This window comes from Triturus cristatus, chromosome 3_1 (genome assembly GCF_964204655.1).
Source record: "Triturus cristatus chromosome 3_1, aTriCri1.1, whole genome shotgun sequence".
Classification (NCBI taxonomy): domain Eukaryota; kingdom Metazoa; phylum Chordata; class Amphibia; order Caudata; family Salamandridae; genus Triturus; species Triturus cristatus.
The window spans coordinates 784,022,116-784,037,209 of NC_140583.1; the positions used below are offsets into that span (position 1 = coordinate 784,022,116).

Here is a 15,094-nt window from a genome sequence, read left to right on the forward strand (position 1 = left end):
CATGTACATACTCAAACTCATCCATTCATAAGCACATAAACACCCACACACACTCTCACACCCTCACACCCACCAATTCACAGGCACATACAAGGACACACATGCACTTCCCCATTCACACACACACACACAAATACATATACATTTTTACATGCACTCAGGCACCCTTCTATTCAATTATGTACTTACTGGGCCGCAGAGGTAATAATATGACCAGCGGGTGTTAGGAGGGAGAAGCATGATGACTCAGGAAAGAGCTGGAGCCTTGGGGAGGGAAACTGGATACAGGAGATCCCACAGCTTCTTCACATTGGCTAACGTTGTCAAGGGTCCTGCCAGGCGCCAGTCTATTAATGCACTCAAAGCACCTGACTGCCTGACCCTGACATGGTGAATGTCTGTCAGGCTGACCTTTGCCTAGCCTGACAGACTCGCAGCATGCTGTGAAAAAGGGGCTGGGGCATACCCTCAGCATCCATTATGACTGGTCACAACTGCTGCTGTTATAAACCCACACTGCTGTATGTGGCCTGCATTCTCCAGTGCAGAGTCAGTCTCGCAAATTCCTCTAGACTTGCTTGCCACCCATAACACTTTGTGTTCATAGAGGACGGTAACCCTGAACTCTCCTGAAGTGTCGAGGCTCTCACAGCAACTTTGATGTCACTGTGACCTTGTATATTCAGCCTGGGTGCTGTGATCAGTGGCCACCATCAGCCACACAGTAGACAGCCTAGGAATTTACTGCCAGAGGCGAAAAGGGAGGTCAATTAAAAAACACAAGCGTTCAGAAAATGTAGGCAAATGTTTAGACTCTATTGCAATAAAATATTATTTGTAATGCCATCCTGGACCATTGGAAAAAAAAATAGCGTGGCCGATATCCTCTATGAGAATTATCTTATTTGTCAAATTAAGTTACAACTCTTTTTATTGTAATCATATGTGCCTCAGAAATTAATTAAATCAATGGTAGGCCATACGTTGCAAATGCTAATTGGGGCTCCTATGCTCCCATAGCAGCATAATTTACAGTTTATAGAAACCTAACAGGGACTCAAAGTTTTAAGCATTTAAACACTGTTCTTCACAAAATAGGTCTCATACACACTAAAAAGCAATCGGTAAAATAACATTTTATATTCAGAATTAAATGTTATATTGCGGTGCATTTCCCACCATCAGCCTTGCAGAGAGCTGCTTGGTTATTTCCAAATACTGTATTTCGGCTCTGACCTTTGCCTTCCTGGTTCTTGAAGTGCTATGTCAACATCAATAAACTGTGTCATGGAAGGTATACTGTTGCCCAAATGGGAAGACTTACCCTCCAGCCTCTTTTCTTCTCTGTGTTCCTATCTTATTAAGTCACCTGCGCTTTCATTGATCAGGGGATGTTCAGTGCTGGTGTCCTAAAGAGAACTGAACTCCCAATTGACCCTGGCTCCAGCATCAGTATGCACTATACACCACATTTATGTATGTGTGTGTGTGTGTATATATATATATATATTACCTACTGGCGGTCGCCAGTAGGTAGTTATAGTTAGGACCACGTTTCCATAGGAAATCCGCAACATTCTATTTTGAATAACTTTGGCGCCGGTCGACGAATCCTCGCGAATTTTTCAAAATAGGTGGGGCGCTACGCTCCGCTCCTACCCTGAAAGTCTCGGGGGGATTCGTCAAGCGGGGGCTGAGATAAAAGGGGGGTCCCAAAACGCGTTTTTCCCATGCATTTTTCCATAGGACCTTTAGACAGGGCTACAGCCCGAACGGCTGAACAGAATTACTAGAAATTTGGCAGAGAGGTAGTCCTCAGGTCAAGGAAGTGCCTTTTGTAGGTTTGGTGTAAATCTGTTCAGTAGATTCTGAGAAAATAGCCTTTAAATCAATATATATATCTGAGCCAGCTTACGGTGCGCTTACGGTACGCTTACCGTACGCGTACGGTGGCGTGCGCGAGCGCGATTCTGATTGGCTCTTAGATCTAAGTAAACATTCGAATCGGCCGAAACCAGGAAGCGGCGGCCGCCATTTTCTCTCTCGCACTGTGAGTGATTTTTAAAATATAAAGCCCAAAAACATGTAAAGGGGCTGTTTAGACAGCTCCCACACACATAGCCATGTTGAGGGAGTCCCCAAAGATCCCCCAAGGTCAAAAACGGAATTTTTATTTTTTCGGTAATTTCGCCGATTACGCTTACGGTAAAAAATTTAAAAAAAAAAAAAATTATCCACACTCTCTCCACCCCGTGTGCATTTGGTGCCCGAAGGGCACCAATTGTGCATGGCTTATTATACCTGAGATAAACTAAAATATTTTAAAAAAAAATAATAAAAAAAAAAATTATCCACACTCTCTCCACACCGTGTGCAAATGGTGCCCGAAGGGCACCATTTGTGCATGGCTTATAAAATATACGAAAAATTAAAATATTACCTTTCAAAACGAAGTGCATCATATGTCCTCCATGTGCGCACGGTGCGCGAAGCGCATCGTGCGTACATGGCCCATCTAGCGTAACGTGGGCACGCGGTAGTTAGGAATTAGCATTTAAAAAACCTTGCAAATTCACTGAAAAAACCATAGGTTTCACACATGTTATAGTTAGCGGAAATTTTACTGATAAAAAACCAATGAAATTCCCCCGTTATAGTTAGTGCAGGCAACTATAACTCACGCGACCGCAATCTTCTGCTGATGACATATGTGTCTTTATGAAAAAAAAATATTTGTAATATATGTATAGCTAAAAATGTATGGAAGAAGACATGGGCAAATAAGTGTCTAAATACAGTATTAGCATCAGCAGAGGATTGCGGTCGCGTGAGTTATAGTTGCCTGCACTAACTATAACGGGGGAATTTCATTGGTTTTTTATCAGTAAAATTTCCGCTAACTATAACATGTGTGAAACCTATGGTTTTTTCAGTGAATATATATATATATATATATATATATATATATATATATATATATATATATATATATATATATATATTCACTGAAAAAACCATAGGTTTCACACACGTTATAGTTAGGAATTAGCATTTAAAAAACCTTGCAAATTCACTTAAAAAACCATAGGTTTCACACAAGTTATAGTTAGCTGTACATTTCACTCGTAAAAAACCAATGAAATTCCACGTTATAGTTAGATCAGGTAACTATAACTTGCGCGCCCGCAATCTACTGCTCATGACGTCACATATTACATCACTCATGACATGGTCAGTGGCATCACTCATGAGATCACTGATGACATCATCCTTTTGATAGAGTGGCGGTCTATATATATATATATATATATATATACACTGATCACAGACGTGTAGGTTTTGTAATCAGTAGAACATTGACTCATATAACTTAGATGGACATTGTTGCTTTCTGATTATGATTTTGCGTTTAACTAAAACCCAGGTACAAACAATGATAGAGCGTACCCCTTGTCCCAACAGAGTCAACCTAAGAATGAAAATAAGGAGGTTAATGATCCCCCATTGATTTTGGCATTCAGGCTCAAAATAGTAATACTATAGCTCGAATCACCCTAGAAGCATTTCTATCAAAATTATTTAAGGAACTACATTCTATTGAGACAGAAGCCTTAGTCAGAGAAAAGGATGTACAAAGTGATACTGATGGCATACTGATTCTAGAAAAGATTATGCAGTCACTCAGCTCAGATAAAAAACAACAGGCTATAAATTGGCTTTATGATTTGATTCTAAGAATCTTGTGCATCCTGGAATAGCTACACCATTAGTAGCAGTTACAAGGTATTTGTGGTGGCTAACTTTGTTTATAGATGTTAACCACTGTGATCATACATGTTTCATTTGAGTCCAAATTAAGAGCACATATACATATAGTATAAATCTTTTAAGACCATTTCAATTCCACCTAAAACCTGCCATACTATATCCATGGATAATATAGTAGAATTGCCCATGAGCAAAAAATGTACTGTTATTCTGCTACTTGTAGAACATTTAACAAGGATCGGGCAGTTCATTTCAGTACCCAGTTTGCTTTCTTCAAAAGAGTTGTTACAAGCCTTTGTGCACCATAGCAGTCATTAGCATAGAATAACACAAGTTTTAATGGGTGACAGGTATTCTTAATTTCCCTCTAAGTGCTGGCCCTCTTTGTATTGAGAATTAGATGTGGAATCCGCTGTGTCTGCTAGCTACCACTCACAAACAGATGGACAGAGAAAATGATTGAATCATTGTACAGAGCATTATCTAAGATATTGAGCCTTACTACATGAAGGGGATTAGACTAAAACGTGGTTAGCAGATTAACATATAAAAAGCAGAACTTTTAGACATGAAGCGTCACCCTTATTTTGAATGGACATCATCCCAGAATACTGCCATGAGATTTGTTCTTGTCTACATCAGTTCCTTTACTAGAATAATATTTTATGAGCTAAAGGAAATTCAAAAGTCAGCACAGGAAGCATTAGAAAATGTACTCTTGTTGAAACCTTTTTCTGTAAAGACATGCCTTGCTCCAATCCAGCACCAGTTTGTGTAAATGCTGAAAAAGAAGTACATATGAGCCTAGTTGAACAAATGTTAGAAGACAATTGCATTATTTAGTAGATTGGAAGTGGATTAGTCTTGAAGAGCAATCATGAGAAACTGCCTCCAATCTTTATGCCACATGTTTGGCGCTGCTCGAGCACCATGTCAGTAAACTGGACAAAACTGGAGTTTGATTAGTGAGATGGTGTCCTTTGATCTGGGGCAATGACTTACATCTTCACAGTCCACTGGTGAAAAAGTCCACTACTCCGGACTGTCTGATGGTGTGTGCATTCTTGAGTTCACAATATTTTATTGAGTTTTGAATATAGACAATAAACAAAGACAGTACAAAAAATAGTATTATAAGGCGTAAATACCTAACCACATGACAATAAAAAATGATCGAAGTCATAAATAAATTACAGTAGGTAATTAGATATTACATATTCATGTGAAACCTAAAATAGGGAAGGGAGGGATGGGAATAACCGTAAAATTAGAGCATTAAATATAAATAGAGCTACTATAAAAAAACGGTAATGTTAATCGAGATATAATCAAACCAAACGATAAATAATCAATACATTATTTAGAGGATAAATATATATCAACAGGTAACCAAAATGATTGAAAAGAGATAGAATTATGAAGAATCCTTTTCATGGATAGCTGAGCACCTCTTCTCGTAAAAATAATCCATGACCACCATGCACTAACAGATAATAAAGAAATGTCTTTCCAACAATAAGTAATAGATTTCAAAGCTGCTAAAATTAGAAAATTGAAACGTTTACCTTCTAAAACATTCACATTTTGTGATAATATATTAGATTTGCATATTAACAATTGATAATAAACATCACCATGAATTTTTAAAATCTTTGTTATAATATCCCAAACTTCAGACCAGAATTTAAAAACTAAAGGGCAATCAAATAACATATTTTGTAATGTACCAGGTTGTAATTTACAATGCCAACATTCTACAGAAGGAAGAAGTTTTGCTTGGACTAAACGTACTGGAGTCCATAACCTATTAAGTAGAATATAAGAATTAGTTTGGTAAAGTGATACCGGTAGCCAACAAGGTATACCACTAAGCCAGATATCTTTCCATGTGTCATTAGATAAAGAAAGTGACAGTTAATTGTTCCAAAAAGTTGAAATCATATCTATATTGCTACCTAAAGTATTTGAAAATATTTTATATAGAATAGAAACCCCGTGAGATGAAGTAGAAACCGGTTGAATGTAAATTGATAAAGCAGCTGCAACATTAGAGGGAATAGCATCTGGGAAAGAATCCAAAATTGAGTTGCACAAATATTGATATTTAATAAGATTAGATTGAGATAAACCAAATTTTGATTGTAATGTTTCAAACGAAATGAATGTATTATTGGTATAAACATCTTTAAGATAAAAAATACCAGCTTTGATCCATAAAAACCAGAAACTAACATTTCTATTCAATATGATAAGATTACTATACCAAAGTGAAATATCTTCAGTACTATTCATAGGAGAAAGAAAAATGAAGTCTAAATCATTAAATATCATTTTAGTAGATTTAATAGTAACTGATTTATGAAAAATTATACATTATTAGACATTGTTATCAGAGAAGGTAGTGGGAGGATTTACTAATGATTTCTCAATAGATAGCCAAGCAGGTGGGGTCTTTAAAAATGAATGATTAAACAAAATTGAACTTTGTTTTAAAATAAAGGCTTTATGATAGAGAAAAAAGTCAGGGATACTAAATCCAGCATTATATTTGGGTATTTTTAATATTTTGTAACTAATACGAGGTGATTTGCTGTTCCATAAAAACTTAGATATATATTTATCAACATCTTTGTAAAACTTTAATGGGAATTGAGTAGGAATCATGGCAAGGGTATGAAAGATTTTATGAGCTATATTCATTTATCTTTAATATAATTTAATATAAAATCACAATTTAAAGTAATTGTTGATTTTATGGATGAAGAAAATAGGATACCAAGATATATATATATATATATATATTTTTTATACTTCTTTTTATTAAACCATTTTGACTGAGACACATCGATTACATACAAGCAGGCGACTTCGCCATCTCTCGGTAGCAATTTATACATTTCAAAATATGTTACAATTATCATTTCTTTGCGGTTAGGGGTATCAAGAGTCTCTTCATCGGTTCGCTGACAAGGTGGGGGACAGATATCACCTCTATACTGGTTCCAGGCTCCCCATATCTTGCTCCACTTCCCAGGGCATCCCCTGGCTGCAAGAAATGATTTTTCCCTAAACATGCACCAATCTAAATCTTCCTTCCACCTCCTCAATAGGGGTGGCCGAGCAGCGCCCCACAACTGTGCAATGTTTCTTTTCGCAATCATAAACGCCAGTGTAGCCCACTGCTTAGTGTACGTGTTGAGGTCTGTAGGCTCCCAGACATTTAGTATGCATCTCCGCGCCTCTGGCTGCATATCGACCCCTAGTACTGACCGCATTGTGTGGTGAATGTCTCTCCAATATGCTTCTATCCTTTGACAGTTCCACAGTATGTGGATAAATGTCCCTAATTCTCCATACCCTTGTCTACACTCTCCACTTTCTGCCCGTCCAATGCGAACCAGTCCGGGTCCCGTTACATATGTCCTATGCAGTATTTTAAGCTGCACTAGTCTAAGCCTGGCCTGGGTTGCCACTACCCTCGGGGAGGAGACTGCCTCTTGCCAGTCTTTGTCATCCAGCTCTAGGCCTTCACTGTTCCACTTTCCCTTCAGAATCTGCAGTGGATCATCCATGTTGTTAATTAACTTCCTATAAATAAGGGAAATGGTCTTCTCTGGGATGTGTCCGTCTAGCACTCTAGCCTCCAGTGGGGAGGCCTCTGGAAGCGTCACATCCCTAGGGATCTGTGCAAGTAACGCATGGCGGACCTGGAGATAACTGTAATACTCAGTGTCCATCATGCTATATTGTGTTTTGAGGGATGCAAATGGCAGAACCGTGCCCTTCCCCCAAATGTCCTTGATTCGTGAGATCCCGATAAGATCTCACTTATCAAAACCCTTGGATTTCCAGAGGCTCCCTAGCTTCTCCGAATTCCATAGCGGCGTGGCCAGAGTAAGTTTACCGTCCCATTTCAGGTGCTTATTAACAGCATGCCATGTCTGGAAAGCGTGCGCGGTAGGGCCAGTCAGTGGGAACCTGCCGGGTTTGGCATACAAAGCCCTGGTATAGTCTCCCCCCGGAAGCAACCACCTATCCATGGCGTATCCGGGATCATCTGGGCTGCAATGTATCCCTTGATTGATCGCCGCTAGCTGAGATGCCCAATAGTATTTCTTAAGGTCGGGGAGACTGATACCCCCATCGTACCAGTTCAGGGTCAGCTTTGAGAATGCTATCCGGGGTCTGCCATCCCAGAGGAGTTTCCTCAGGAGACTCTCAATTTCCTTGAAGTAGGACATTGGGACCAAATCCATCGTATTTTGGAGAGCATACAAGAAACGAGGGAGGGCCATCATCTTAAAGAGGACCGCCCTTCCCAGCATGGAGAGAGGAAGGGACCTCCAGCGTGCGACATCAATTTTAAGTCGTTGCAGGGGTGGGTCCAGATTACGGGCGAAACGTAGTCTCGAGTCCAGCTATACCAAGATATTTAAATTTATTCTGTTGCCAAAGTATTCCATTCATGGGAAGCATATCAGGAGTGCAATAAATATTTAAAGGGAAAAATTCAGTTTTGTTGGTATTTAAAGTATATCCAGAAACTGTAGAGTATTTTGCTATAATATTAATTAAAGAGGGGAAAGAGGATATAGGGTCACTAATAAATAAAAGCACATCATCTGCATATGCATGGGTTTTAACAAGAACATCCTTAATAGTGATTCCGATAATATCATCACAGTTTCTTATTGAAGAAAGGAAAGGTTCAACACCACTTAAAATTAAAAGTGGAGAAAGGGGACATCCTTGTCTTGTACCTCTAAAAAGTGAAAATTGATGAGAAACTTGACCATTAATATATAAACGAGCAGTAGGGGCATAATACAGAGCTGAAATCATACGTATAAAAGACTCTCCAAAATTAAATGATGATAACGTATGAAATAAAAATTGCCAATGTATTTTAGCAAAAGCTTTTTCAGCATCTAAGGCTAAAATACCTGAGGGAAGCGTTAAAGTACAACTTTGTTCGATAACGTGTATCAAAGTTCTTGTATTATTTGCAGAATATCTATTCTTCATAAAGCCAGATTGATCAGGGTGGATAATGGAATCTAAAATAGGGCCTAATCTTGTAGCAAGTATTTTTGCATATAATTTACAATCTTGATTAATTAAAGATATAGGACGATAGTTAGATACAAGAGTGGGATCTTTATCTGGCTTTGGCAGAACAATAATTGAAGCTTCAGTTAAAGAACCAGAGGTAGAACCTGTAGATCCAAAAAACTCAAAAAGTTGAAATAAAAAAGACAAAAGGTGTGATTGAAATTCTTTGTAAAATTCTGCTGGTATCCCATCAGGACCAGGAGACTTATTTTTTTAAGGTATTTTATGGCTGAAAAAATTTCATCTCTAGTGATGGGAGTATCAAGTCCATTTTTACCAGATTGTGATATCTTAGGTAATCTACAGGAAGCTAAAAAGGAATCAATTAAAGAAGCATTATGAAAATCAGGCTTATTATATAACTTAGAATAGAAATTCAAAAATTCAGTAACGATTTTATTGTGAGAAAAAGCAATTTTACCATGAGGACCATGAATTGAATTGATTTGAGTTTTGTCCTTTTTTATGCGTAGATAATTAGCTAAGAGTCTTCCAGATCTATTGGCATTAAAACTAAATCTGGCTTTAGCATTAGAGATTGGAATGCCTGCTGTTTTACTAAGGATAGAATTAAATTCATACCGCAATTTTTGCAGTTTAAATTTATATTGAGGATCATTGGAGGTAATAAAAAGTTGTTCATTTTTCGCAATTTGTTTTTGTAGGTCTTTAATATTTGAATTAAATGTTTTGTTATCGTGCGCCATAATGGAGATCGTTACCCCCCTAATATAAGCTTTAAAAGCATCCCATCTATAAATCATAGAGGTAGAATCTTCTGGGTTAAATAAAAAATAGTCTTTAATGGCTGTTAAAAGTTTAGGTTTGTTATGTTCATTTAACACTATACCTGTGTTCATTCGCCATCTAGACTGTTTATTATAAGTTGATTCTAAATTCAAAATCAAGGAAATTGGAGCATGGACTGAGACATCTATGTTACCAATTTGAGGATCTTTTACTGAATTAATTAATTTCCTGGAAATCAATACACAATCAATTCTAGAATGGGAGTTATGAGGGTTGAAAAAAAAGTAAAACTTTTTTCTGTGGGGAAATATAATCTCCAAAAATCTACTAATTTAGTGGTTTGAAGAAAGGCTTTGAACACAAAATATACTTTAAAAGGGTGAAATTTAGTAAGAGATAGTCTATCTAATAAAGGGTCAGAAATAACATTAAAATCACCTCCAACAATTAAAGGAATATTTCCAACTTTTAAAACCTCTGTAGTGAGAGTAGACCAAAAAATAGGATCATCTGCAGTAGGACCATAAACATTAAGTAAAAGTAAAAATGAGTCATGAACTTTAATTTTAGTGAATATATATCTGCCATCTGCATCTGAATTTTTACTTAAAATTCGACAGTGTATTTTTTTTGCAAAAAGAATAGCCACACCATTTTTCTTACCATTAGCAGGAAAAGAGACAATCGTATCTACCCATTTCCTTTTCATATAATCTAAACTTTTGTCATCTATAAGAGTCTATTGAATAAAACAAATGTCAGCTTTACAACTCCCTAAATAATCTAAAATTTTTGTACGTTTAGCTGGATGGTGCAAACCTTTAACATTTAATGACACAACTTTAAGATTATGAACATTAGCCATAGTAGATGAGGATAAAAGAAAACAAGAAGAGAAAGATAAGAGAAGGGAAAGCAAATGAGAAATGGGATGAGAAAAAGGTAGCTCCAGAACAACCAAAAGGGAAGAAGAAAAGAAAAAACATGGAAAAAAACAACAAACAGAAGACATAAATGTGAAACGTGAATCGCACACACGGTCTACAAGCATGGCGGGAACCGCTGGAGCCCAATATGAGAAAATATCAGTAACATGTCAGAAAGGGCATAACTGGTATAACTCAAGTAGTAGAGTCATTAGTATCCATTGAGTGTTGAGACTGTTGATCTATAAAATGCTTCAAATCTTCAAGACGCTGAAAAGATTTAGAGAAATTATCTTTCCAAATGCACATCGTCGATGGATCAAAAAGTCCATATTTGTAGCCAAGACTTCGAAGTTGAGGACGAAGAGCCGTGAATTCCTTGCGAATTGAAACAGTTTCTTTGGCAAAATCTTGAAGAATAACATTTTTATTTCCATTAACCAGCAGGGAAGGAATTTCTCGTGCTGCTTTTCTGATTAAAACCAAATGATGGTGACGGAGAACTTTAAAGATCATTTGTCGTGGTTTGGTGTGATGAGGGTTACGATGAGAGGGAATCCTGTGGGCCTTATCAATTTCAAATTTTTCAGGAAATTTGATTTGCAAAAGAAAAGGAATCAGATTTTCCAAATAAGATCTACAGTTAGCTCCCTCAACATCTTCAGGTAAATTAAATATGCAAAGATTGTATTGCCTGTTGCGATTTTCCAAATCCAACAATAAAGAACATATAGGAGAACGTTTTGCCACTAAAGGAGTAAATGTGTCAATTTTTGCCTTGTTATCTTGAATTTTAATTGAATTGTCTGAAATTTTCATTGACAAACTGTCCATTTCCTTGCGTACACTTTAGACTTCTGTCGCAATGGTCTCTGTATTAACACGGAGTGCTTGAATTTCTTCCAATATTAATGATAAGGAAGGTGCAGATGACTCTACAACCTGTGATTTAATAGGAGGAGGGGAAACTTGCTGTCTCCTTTTATTATTAATAGACGCTTTGTTTTCCATTTTCTTGAAAAGGCATTAAAATAACAATAGCAGAAGCAATTTAATATCAGAGAAGCAAAATGCTGTGGAGATGCCTGAAAAATAGCTGGTGCAGCAGCTAAAATGGGCTGTGGGAGTGGCTAGGCCCAAGCTAGGCCCTCTCTCACAAATCCACTCCGCCCCCTTGACAGAGAAAATCGGCTGTACCTTAAAGCTGAGCAGGGTGCAGGAACCAGGCGGCGAAAAGAACCACTTCCAGTGCCCAAAAACGCAGGAATTCGCTCCACAATACAGGTAGGCACTTTATATATACTTAGAGGCGATTTTATGACAGGAATCGTTGTTAAAATGAAGAAAACGGGCCAAAAACGCGCTTGAGCTCCCGGGGGCGGCCATTTTGAATCGCGTGCTTGCGTGTCTCCCATGGTGTGCGCATTCTGAAGCAGGAAAGGTTAGCACTGTGCACAGAGTGTTTGTTCCGCTTGGAAAGAGGCGTCGCAGCTTCACTGGACTAACTATGCAGTTCACCTCAGTTCAGTCAATGATCTTATATGTTCAATGAAGCCACGCAACCTTCAGTGGGTTTGCAGAGGCAGCAATAATATTGAAGTCTCAAAGCAGAAGTTGCTTGTGATCCAGATCTTCTTGCTAGGCTACTGAGGTATATAGTTGCTTCAGCCAGGATCTTGTTAACAGAGTTAGGAGAAACCCTAAAGGCTGGTTGTGACACTTTTGGATTTTACAAAAGATTGAATTGGGTGTAGAGGTGTAGAGAAGTATTCTAGGAGGCTATTCATGGTCGAGGATTTAGGCTACATTTTTAAGTACTGATTCAGGAGATATCCATTTAGGATTATGAACTCGTATTTTGCAAATCATGTTATTTGATTGAGGAATTGAAAGGATCCTTCTCCCTTCAGACTTTAATAACAATTGGTTTTGACATACAAATTGTATTAAGGTATTTATATAGCTTGGAAGTGATTACTTTTTTTCAGGTGAACTTTATAATACTAATAAGTGCTTATTAAATTGCAGGTTATGAATTTGTCCCTTTGAACAAAATATGAGATCATAGAGTGTGTTCTTAGAACATGGAAGGTTGTTGTCTGTAGTAGGAAAAGCATAATAGCTCATAAATACTTTTAACATTGATTTCATAGAGAGGGGCGTGGCCTGCGGAGCTGTGAGATGGCCGCTCTTTGAGTGAGCTCCACCGGCCGGGTTATAATCCTGCTATAATCCAGTCAATTGGAGAGCTCCCAGCGTGTTCCATCCGATCTCTTTGGTAGTGGACATCAGGCTGAGGCGACTGCTGAGACTTGCGCTCCAGAGGAGCTGTACCCCTTGTTGTTTGAACGCGGACGGAGCGCGCCTGCCAAGCTGCTGCCTGAGCGGGACATCTCATGAATCGAGCCCGCAGAGGCCTGCGAGCAGAGGGCCCTGGTCGGAGCGGGCCAGAGAACTTCCTTTCTGCTTGTGGGCCCCAGAGGCGTACCTGACCCCTCTGCAGCATTGCGCTGCTTGCCGCAAGAGCTTCAGCTGCACGGCCCCGACCTGTGAGAGGAGGTGGGGCACTGCAGAGCTCAATAGGAGCCGCGGGCGGCTGCAGCGATACCCGAAAATCCGGAGAGGCGTGGAACTCACCTGCGGCGCATCTGTGACACACTCGGGAGCTGCGCCGCTGCCAATACTCCCCAAATATGCCCCAATCAATGCTGCCCTGGAAGAATCTGTGCCCGTGAACTGGCCTGACATCGGTGGAGCCCCACACGCCTTTTTTGTGGACTGGAGGGCCCGTGTTCCACGAGACGGCCATTTTGTTGTGGGAGACTAGTGCTGTTGCGCACATCTGCTCTACCTACAATCTATACACCACGCTGGTGCGGTGTTCTGAGGAGCTCTTTTCACCGCTGTTGTGGCTGACTTGACTGGAGGCTCCCAACGGATCTGCTGAGAGGAAGACGGCGATATCAAAAGACCCAAAAGCGAGGATATCATCTACCCATGAGTGACATACGCCTGGCCTGGGCGGGAGCCCCTTACCCTACAGGACAAACTTACGCTCGCAGGGGCTGGGCACACTGGGACTTGGTTGGGCCTGAAGCACCCCCTACTTGCTATTTTTGACACTATGGGCCCACGGGCATGCGGTGGGGGTGACGGCGGCGCCTGACGGCTTGAGTGCGGGGATCGTCACTGCCCGGGGTAAATATCCGCTGGCCCTGTGTGGATGCCCTTTCCTTGTAGAACATATTGTGTACTCTGGGAGATTGGGCACCCTGAGACCAGATTTGACACCTAGTAACCATTCCATTGGCCCTATTACCACTTGGCACCCATGTGGGGCGGAGTCCTCCCAGGACAATCACATTTGTGTTAGAGGAGTGGGGAGCTCTTGCGGATTCTCAAGTAGCGGGTGAGCTGGTCGGATGGGAGAAGCGCTCCCCCGGTGTGTCAATACTGCCACGCTGCACAGGTGCTATGGGCAAGCAGGACGCCAAGAAGCCAAAGCTGACATTCGACCAGCGGAGGGTCACGAGGCTCACGGAGTCGGACCCCGAGGCCTTCGCGGGGAGGCCTGCGGAGTCACAGATGGAGGACCGGGGAGAGAACCTGCAAACCCTGATGTTTGACATGCGGTCCAGCCTGCAAAATATAGACACCAAGCTGGATACGCTCACTACTTGATGCGGTCAAGACACAGGTGGGCGCCCACAAAACTAGACTCGATATCCTTGAGAATAGGAATTCCGACTTCCACGACTTCCAGGTAGAAACAAAGGAACAACTACTGCAGATGGATAAAGTACTGGGTCTCATTCGTGCCAAAAATGAGGACTTGGAGGCGAGGTTGCGCCGCAACAACCTGTGCATCAAGGAGCATACCAGACACTACTGCCATCGCCAAAATGGAGACTTATGTGCCTGAGCTGCTCCGAGAACTTTCTGGCACCCACCTATATGCGGTATTTGTGGTTGCGAGGGCGCACCGGACCCTGGGCCCTAAACCACCAGTAGGTGTGATGCCCAGACCAATACTGGCCCGGATTCTTAATTATCAGGACCGAGACCTTATTTTACGTCTGGCACACGAGAAGGGGAAGATCACGCATAAGGGCAACCAAATCTCCTTCTATCCAGATTTCACGCCTGCGGTGCAGTTAGCGCGGCGTGAATTTTTGCCAGCTAAACGTCTCCTGCTACAGGCCCAAATCCCTTACTCGCTGCTATACCCAGTCAAACTTAAGGTTACCTACGACGGCACAGCACATTTTTTCACTGATGCCAAATCCACCCTGAAATTCGCAAAGCACATCAGTGGTAAACAGTCGAAACAGTGCACCAGATCTCCAGGTTCTGCTGACGACAGACTAAGCGACAATGACTAATGGACCTTTGAAAGAGTTGCAGTATCTGTCCATGATGCCTTGTGCTGAGCTGCCGGGGGAGGGAATAACGTGGGTTCGGGCTCTATTGGGAACTGACTGTTGTGTTTCAATTTTACTTCGCACTCCTTTCCACTAGTGGCAGCCAGCCATATATCC

At 40.4% G+C, this 15,094-nt stretch overlaps 1 protein-coding gene across 5 annotated transcripts in view; it reads left to right on the forward strand.

Moving 5' to 3' along the window:
- Positions 1 to 15,094, forward strand: part of LOC146861028 (putative methyltransferase DDB_G0268948) — a 598,370-nt gene that overhangs the window by 128,084 nt on the left and 455,192 nt on the right. The gene's annotated exons all lie outside the window — the stretch shown is intronic.